This window comes from Aptenodytes patagonicus, chromosome 6, assembly GCF_965638725.1.
Source record: "Aptenodytes patagonicus chromosome 6, bAptPat1.pri.cur, whole genome shotgun sequence".
In the NCBI taxonomy this organism is placed as follows: Eukaryota; Metazoa; Chordata; class Aves; order Sphenisciformes; family Spheniscidae; genus Aptenodytes; species Aptenodytes patagonicus.
This window is the reverse complement of record NC_134954.1, coordinates 33,085,497-33,093,854: the sequence shown is the minus strand read 5'-3', so window position 1 is coordinate 33,093,854 and position 8,358 is coordinate 33,085,497. Positions and strand designations below refer to the sequence as shown.

General features: G+C 45.6%; 1 pseudogene; it reads right to left on the bottom strand.

Annotated features, from left to right (window-relative positions):
- Nucleotides 1–695: 695 nt before the first annotated feature.
- On the bottom strand, nucleotides 696–7,036 carry LOC143161623 (anterior gradient protein 3-like; annotated as a pseudogene).
- Nucleotides 7,037–8,358: the final 1,322 nt, after the last annotated feature.

Genomic DNA, 8,358 nt, shown 5'->3' with positions numbered 1-8,358 from the left:
AGTTCTGCAGAGTATCAATTTTTTTATTATGGCCGTGTGCATAAAATAATGTGGAGAACAAGGAAAGGGAATTTGGACAGGAAAAGGGCTGACCCTTTATTTTTGTTCTTTGAAATACACAGCAAAAGTTTTCACAAAGAATAACAAAACAATTTTCTGAAATTCATGTTAGTGAGCATGGCAATTCACAAAGCAATAAAAATACAAAACCTATCAATATAGCCTATAGTTGCATGCTTTTGTTTCTTATTATACTAAAAGGCTTTCAAACAAAAAGACATGGCTTAAAAAAAACGACAGCAGTTGTGCTGTGGAGAAATGACTGTGACAAGTACAAGGTAGCTAGGTGCACACAAGACAAACTTAGAAAATGTATTCATAATCTAAGTATCCTTTCCAGAATGATGCTAATTGGGGTAACGAAAAGTTTGTAAACACTATGGAAGAAAATTCTTTTCTATTAATGATAATCATAAAGTCATTAAGATAAACTGCTACTTAAAAATCAGTGGGTGGTGCCTCATTCCGGGAATCTGTTGCACCGTGGGGTGCACTGAGTTCTCGTGACCATGGCTTCTTGGCGAGAGGTCTGTGAGGGAAGGCGCAAGGATGGCACGTGTGTGCTGTGCTGTGTCTCTTGGCACTCCCAGGGCTGTTGTCTCGGTCCGCGTGTGCAGATCGGTGCTGCCCCTTGCTCAGAGCTCTGTGTGCAGAAGCAGCTTCGCTTGTCTCATGTTTTCAGTCATTGCGGAGAAAGCACTGAAGCTACTCAAGATGACGGGGAAGATGCCTAAATCTACACAGCTTAAGGTCAGAAATTAAAGCCACTCTGGATAGGTAGACTTCTAAAAGGTCTTTAAATTTTTTTTTTTTTCAATTTTAATGAGTAGTTTTGACAAGTTATTTTGTCTCAGCAACAGATTTTCACTGGAATTAGCGATTGGCTTCTAGAAAATATTAAGATACTTGCTTGGGAGAAGATTTTTTTCTTCTTCTCTTGGACTATTTTGTTAACTCCTGTTGGTGGCAGAAGTATCTATAATGATGTGTTTTAATCAGTACTCCAGGGACAGAGTGCCATTAGAATACATGAGTTCATCTGATGGAGTTCATGGGTTGTACAGATGCTCTTTTCTGCATTCTGCAGGCGTCCCGTGAGGTTCAAAGCTTTATCTGAGTATCAGGTAAAAGTCTGTGTGCTGCTGAAGTGGAAACCTCAAGTTGCGCCAGGGGAGGTTTAGACTGGACATGAGGAAAACTTTCTTTACTGAAGGAGTGGTTAAACATTGGAACAGGCTGCCCAGGGAAGTGGTTGAGTCACCATCCCTGGAAGTATTTAAAAGACGTTGTAAGGGATGAGGCTCACATGGCTGTGCTGTAAGCACAATGCCCCAGGGAAAGCTCCAGAAGCCAGCCACGGGGAGGGGCCCGGCGTCACTCTCCTTGACTGACTAATGTCTCAACCACTCCTGGAGCTGGGGTGAGAGAAGACTCTAGAAACCTTGGGCTGGAGCCAATAAATAGGGGCGCACGTGAGCCTCCTTGGGGGCACTCTCCACACCGACCACCCCCCCCATTGGCAGGTCCGACGCTGGATCCAGGATTGGTGATTTCTTTGTCTCTCTCTACCTCTCTCCTGCTTCCCAGCTCTCTCTCTTTCTCTCTCCTCCTTCTCCTTCTTGCTCTCTGCTTTTGATGTTCTTAAGTAATACAAGGCCTACCTCAACTCCTCACAAAGCCACTTAGCTTGTGTTATATATTAAGACATAGAAGGTTGATGCTTATAGAAGTGTTCGTGCCATTAAAGTTGAAGTTTGTTTTTGGACCTTGAGTGTTATTTCACCTTAATCCACACCGAGGGGATTTGCGGATCTTAGTCACTCTCCCCTTCCCGCAGGTGGGGCGTGACAGACGTGTGGATGAGGCGCTTAGGGACATGGTTTAGTGGGCATGGTGGTGTTGGGTTGACGGTTGCACTCAATGATCTTAGAGGTCTTTTCCAACCTTTATGATTCTATGATTCTAAGAGGACTGTGAACCCTAGTCACAGGATTGTTGTTAGCCTACTTGTCTGTGGGAAGGGGTTTGTTCTGTTACCCGCAGCTTTTGAATCTGGCTCATTCAACTTGCTATGATCTGGGGATTGAGACCTCAGAAAAATGCAATTCTCTAAGTGTTGTTAAAGTGGGTAGCCAGGAGAGGGGAGTGCAGAGACACCAACCCTTAGGAATTAATTCCAGTCCTCCTGGAATATGTATTTTTAAACTTTGGTTACTCCTAGGGCAAGAAGTATTGAAACAGCTTCTGCAGTTTGGATTAAGAAGCAGGTCAGCGGTGCACTCAAGTCTCCAAATGCCTTAAACTGAAGCAGGTGGGGTTTTGAGGCCAAATTTACATGATGTTTGGAAACTCCGCCAGCAGGGTTCAGGCACTGAGGACAACTCTCCCCGTACTTTACTGCCCAGTTCCTTGGAAATATTCAGCAATGTTATTTTTCCCAGAATGCACTTGCACTAAATTTACTCCATTCATGTTTATAAAGGGCTTTGAGCAGATTTTACTGCAGAAATAGATCCAGCATTTCTCAAGATTCTCTTATACCCTCTTCCTTTAACCATATTTGTCTTGTATAAACTTGAGATGGCTAAAAAGGGATCAGAAAAGTGCCCATTTCACTCACAGGTCGAAATATCTTCTGGTTCGTAAGTGTACATTCTGTTCCCATATTTGCCAGTTAGATCAGCTCAAACTGTCATTGAAGGATCTTGAGCGAAAAAAAAGTACAAGACATTAGCAACTCCGGCTTTGTGAAGTGGTGAATAATTTTGTGGGGATAAAAGCCTTTTAAAATGGTGTTGACTGGCCTTTTCGTAGCCAGAAAGGCACATCTTGAAGGACCAGGCTCTCAGCAGCTGTAAGTTAATGAAGGAAGTCTACTTCTGAAACCCATCACGAGTAGATCCTCTACGTACAAGCCTCGTCTGGTGACTCAAGATTATTGCCCATTGTCCCCTTTGTACCCAGCACTTTGATGGTAAGTTTGCCTTTTGTAAGTTGTTGGTCACAGTCGGTGATGGTCCTTTGCTCTGCCCTCAGAGAGTGTGTTTGTCACTCATCTGACGACAGTAAGAGGCTGTATTCAGGTGGTGTGGCATGGTGTCACGTAGGCAGGACCAAACTCTTAAGGGATGTATGTTAGCAGTTAATAGCAGTGACATGCTGTTCATTTCCACGAGTGGAATAAGGCTGTCACAGTCCTGTTTTTAAAAGATGGTAGTGGTTTTGGGTGCCTGATTTAAGCTCCGATTGCTAAACAAGTACTCTGAAATAAGGCCCAACTTGGGTTTTTCCGCTTAAGCTGTTCCTTTTGAAAGTCTGGGTTATTCCTACAGCTTTAGTGACCAAAAGAATAAGAGCTATTACTTGGAGCAACGTGAATTCAATGGGGACCGTACAGAAAACACACTGCCCTGATTATTCCCCTGACCCCAGAGACTTACCCACAAAGAGGATCCGAGGGACACAATGGCCATCAGGTGCCATGTTGTCATCGCTGCTGGAATGCTGTCAGAGTTAGATAGCCTCTTAGTGACAGGCAACTGTCTGAGTGCTAGAAATGAACTGAATCAGCTGAGCTTGCCTCGTCTGCCAACAACTAACAATTCTGGTGTGATCAAATACGGAGTTTCCCTGTTCTGTCCAAGTTGTCCTGTGCTAGATGCTTGGGGATGAGGACAGAAGCCCCAAGCAGGTAACTCGGAAAGCCTGATGACTGGGTATTTTTTCCTTTTTTGCCTTGTACCAGAATGTGACCTGTTATTGGAGAATACAAAATGGTATTCCTGTATGAATAAGTATATGTATAGAAGTGTCTCCCTGCCCCCCCTCTCCACGGAGGAACTGTGTTGGTGTTTTGCAAATCCTGTTGTACATCCCCAGAGAAGTGGGAGAAAAAAAAGAATTTCAAATACAACTTCAAAGCTGTGCAAAGTGAATCTATTTCTGCTTTTACTATGGCTTATTCCACTCCCCAGTAAACATTTTGATTAAGACTTTAAAATTCAGACTTACCACCAGATTGAGCATGATAAAGTCCTCCTGAGCCATCTGCTGGATCTCTGGGCTAGCAGCAAATGCTTTCCTTAAAGCTAAAATAAAGAGAAATGCATTATTTGGGTAGAAAAAAAAATCTTGATCACTGCTTTTCATGGTTTTGCATCATCTTATATTGATTCTAAATACACCAGTAAATGACCAGCACTACTTTCTGCTGTGCACGTCATACAAAGTTTGGAGGACTTGGTTCTCTTAAAGTAAAATGCCAAAGACATTTAGTCCTTGAGAAACTGAAATGTACACTGCTGGTGTACATATTTCCTTCCCAGTGGCTGAACAGGTCATGAATGCATGTGTCTTGGCTTTATTTGGCTGTGTGTGGCCCTGCACTACAGAGCGTAGGAGTCATCTGCACAATTTCCGCTGTATGCATTTGGGGTAACAAATACAGAAGTTTCATAAGGAATGGTGAGGCCAGACTTCCCTGACAAACCTCACTTTGTTCTCGATAACCAAGGAGGTTATCAAGTGACAGTGAGTGGTCTGACACGCTCTTTGGCAGGAGGCCTCATAAGAGTAAGAAGAAAGTGTATAAAACAGATGGTAGCAGATGCTCTCGCAGGCCAGAAGATGATTTGACCTTTCCAGTGCTGTAAACTATTGCACTTCTAAGGTTCTTGTCTGCAGATGAAAGTACGCCGCCAAAGGCATGTTGCAGTCCCTGTGAATCAGTGAATACGAGGCTATAAAGATAACTTTCTCGGTGTCTGACTCTCCGTGCTTGCAGGATACCCGTAACTTCAAAGCCATGGTATAAAACAATGCAATGGAGGCTGTGCGATGCCTAACCTCGCTGGCTTGACACAGACTACTTTCAGGGCTTCCTTCTGGGGGGATACAACCTCCCCAAGCTTTAATCACATGAGCTGATGATTTCCATGCTTGCTGGGGCCCAGGACTGGAGTTGGGAGTTGGCAGGAAGGAGAATTGGCAGGAGATCGGGGGTGGGAAAGAGGATAAAGGAGGAAAGCGTGGTGTCTACCTGCCTGTTTTGTAGCCATGTGTCTCTGCCATGGAAGTTTTGACCCAGAGCACATTACTGCCCAGAAAAACTTTACAACTGTTTTATACCCCAACTCTTCTCAAGGGTCCCCAGTAGATTTACTGTCTCTCCACCTTTCCCTGCATGTGCTGGAAAGGCTTCACACCAAGTGCTCAAATGCTTTGTAAGGAATGAGCACTGACCGATTTGGATCACCCAGGTTGTTTGGAAGGGTTTGCTTTGCTCACCTTGGCTGTAAGGACACTCTTCCAAGTGGTGAATAACCATCAGTGGCTTCTTGCTGAAATGACATTGCAGGAAAGGAGTGGGGAGGCAATTCAAGACCTCTTACAGACAGCACTTGCAAAGAGTTAAGCCACTGAGTTGCTCCAAGGATATATTTACATTGCGAGGAGCAATAGCAACCAGGCTAGAAGGGAGGTGTGGACACAGTCACGTACAGAGGGGCGTATCCCTGAAAAGGCAACACTGGAGGTACTGCAAGGGCATTTGCTCATTTCCCAAAAGGTGAGCTCTCACCAAAATCTTGTTCAGCCTCCGTACCGTGAAGCAAAATACAACTTGTATCTTGCTTGCAAGATACAATGCACAGTCTGAGCATCATGTTAGAGCATAGCTCTGTTCTGTGCAGTTAAACATACGAACTGGCAAGGATTGAGGATTACCTGTGTTTCGATTGTGCTAAACCTTCTTTGTATGTCTGCATCCATTCAATGTCATCTCCCCAGCCTGTTGAGAGCACCGTTAGTTAATTTTCTTTCCCGTCAGTATGGATGAGGATGTTCTGCTGAATGGGGAGCTGGAGCCACACATGTAATTGGGTGGCACAAACTAGGCACCTTCCTTCAGGGTGTCCAGACCTTCAAGGTATTTGTGGGTACCAGGAGAGCTCCAAGCAGGAAGGTGCAAAGAAACAGCTGATAGGGAAGGGGGGTGAAACCCCAGCCTTGCTAGGTCTTAGGTGGTGGATTAGGATTACAGATAGGTATTTCCAGCCACTCGAAAGCTGGAGCCCAGATTTCTTCCTGGAGCTTGTCCATCCCCCCAAAGAGCCGAACCAGGCTTGCTGCTTGCATATGGCTTCCTGCAATAAAGGACTGCTTGACAGGCGGGTGGCTAGGGAGGGTAGGGATGCAAGAGTGTTTTTGGTGTGAAGTGCCTGGATCTTGATGGAGCAAAACTTGGACCTGAGTCTGGAGCCCCTTCCAATGGCTACAGCACCTTGCTCATGTCCCGCATCACCCAAAGGAGACCCCAGGGAGGAAGAGGATGTACCTGCTGCCCGTGCCTGACCGATGCTGGCAGGAAAGGGGACAGCAGAGGGGTTGAGCTTGCTGCAGCTTGGCTGCGTGACTACGGCCTCCTGCGCACAGAGCATGCTTTTGTAGGGGTAGGGGCTGCTGGTGGGGCTGCCTGTTGAGCTCAGCCTCTGCAAAGCTGATCCAGCAGCTGATCAGCAGCTAGTGTAACAGCCTGGGTCTTGGCTCCATCTGCAGCCCAGGTTTGGAGCAAAGCATCTGTACCTGTTCCCAAGCACAGAGCATGAGGACTTCTCCCCTGCTTGAATGCACCAGTGCTCTTGGCCACGGTGGAAGTGGCACCTGTGAAAGGTAGGTTTGGGCTTCTGCTTCTGAATGGAAACGCAGGGGGGGAAATCTCCCAGCCGCTGCTCTCAGACATTTCCCTGCCTGTATATATGTGTGGAGGTGCACACTAGTCACTGTGACAGAGGGAGATACAGGTGCTTCAGGACTGCCTTAAGCATCCCATTCACTCACCTCGAGAGAGAGTCTGTAGGGTCTGTATCTGAGCAGGGCTTTCTTTCTCTTCATCAGGGAGCTTCTGGATCTTTTTCTGCACAAACACTGTTACACCATTGCAGAGAAGGAGGGAACACAGTAATGGAAAGGTGTGCATGCTTCTGGCTGGCAACGACTGAGAGAGAAAGGATCAACTCAGGCAGGCAGAACTTGACAAATACCCAAAAGCTTCAGGCAAAGAAAAGAGAGGCCCATGAAACATTCATCTCCCTGTTAAAAATGGGCTGACTTCAACGTTGACACTTGAGCAGAAGCTTGGAGAGTCTCTGGAGTGACTCTGAGAGTTTGTCTTGCTGGTTGATCTCATCAAGAAAAAACAGCTGTATCTGTCTGCACTTATCTCTGCAGCTTGCCTTGCAGTTGAATTCCAACATTTGTTCATGTGTTTCCTACTGTTCATTAAGATACAGAGATAAGCTGCTCAATCCACTATGAAGTGGTCCATATTTTCAGCCAAGCATGGATTAGGCTCCAGTTAGGTTTGATGGGAGATAAGGTAGCAGAGAAGCAATGCAGATCAGGTAATCTCTATCTGAAGGCCTGAATGTACTGATGGGCAACTTGGAAAATGCAGGCTGAAATAGCCATGGGGCAGCAGGTACCCTCTGTCCCATCAGCAGCCCCTTTCATCACGTGAGATCTCTATGCATGTTAGTTGTTATGGCCAAGCAGTCCTCCTCACTTGGGTACAGTTCAGTGGTGTAATAACCAGCAACCACATCTAGCAAAAGCCCAGCCACAAAGAGCAGGTACACTGGCAGAAAAGAAATGCCCAGTTCTCCTCAGAGAAAAGTCAGTCTCATAAGGAGCCATTTTTTTGGAACTGGTCTCTCACCTAGCAGCTCCTACTGACGCCTTGACAGGGGTGTTCTTGCTGCAGCCTCTCCCCTCTGGCCCAGGTAAGGCAAGGTCTCTTTATATCTCTGTATTTGCACAATAGCTGGTATGGACATTAGCTGAAATTCCAGGATATCCTGCTCCCACCAAGGTGCAGAACAACCTTTTAACAAAAGCTTTCTTCAATCAGCCCAGCAACATGCATGTTTTTAATTATCGAGGTATATTGACTTAGAAAGCATTCATGCAGAATGCTTGGGGATGGACTGTGGGTCTCCAGGTACAGTGAAGTCTCCCAGAGTCAAACTGAGAGATACAGAGGAGATGCATACACCTCTCTTGACACCCTTCATACCAACAGTGGTGCAGAATTCATGGCACTTAGAAGAGGTTTAGCATATTTCTGTAATAAAAAAAAATTAAAGAAAATAAGAAATCACAATGTAAACAATGTGGTATGAACTGAACCATGTCACAGTAACAGGGAACAGCAGCATAATGAGAGGGCTATGCAAGGATAAGAGGCATAACTCTACAGGATAAACAGGACTTGTATCACAGCCTAAGGAGATGGTCTTCCCC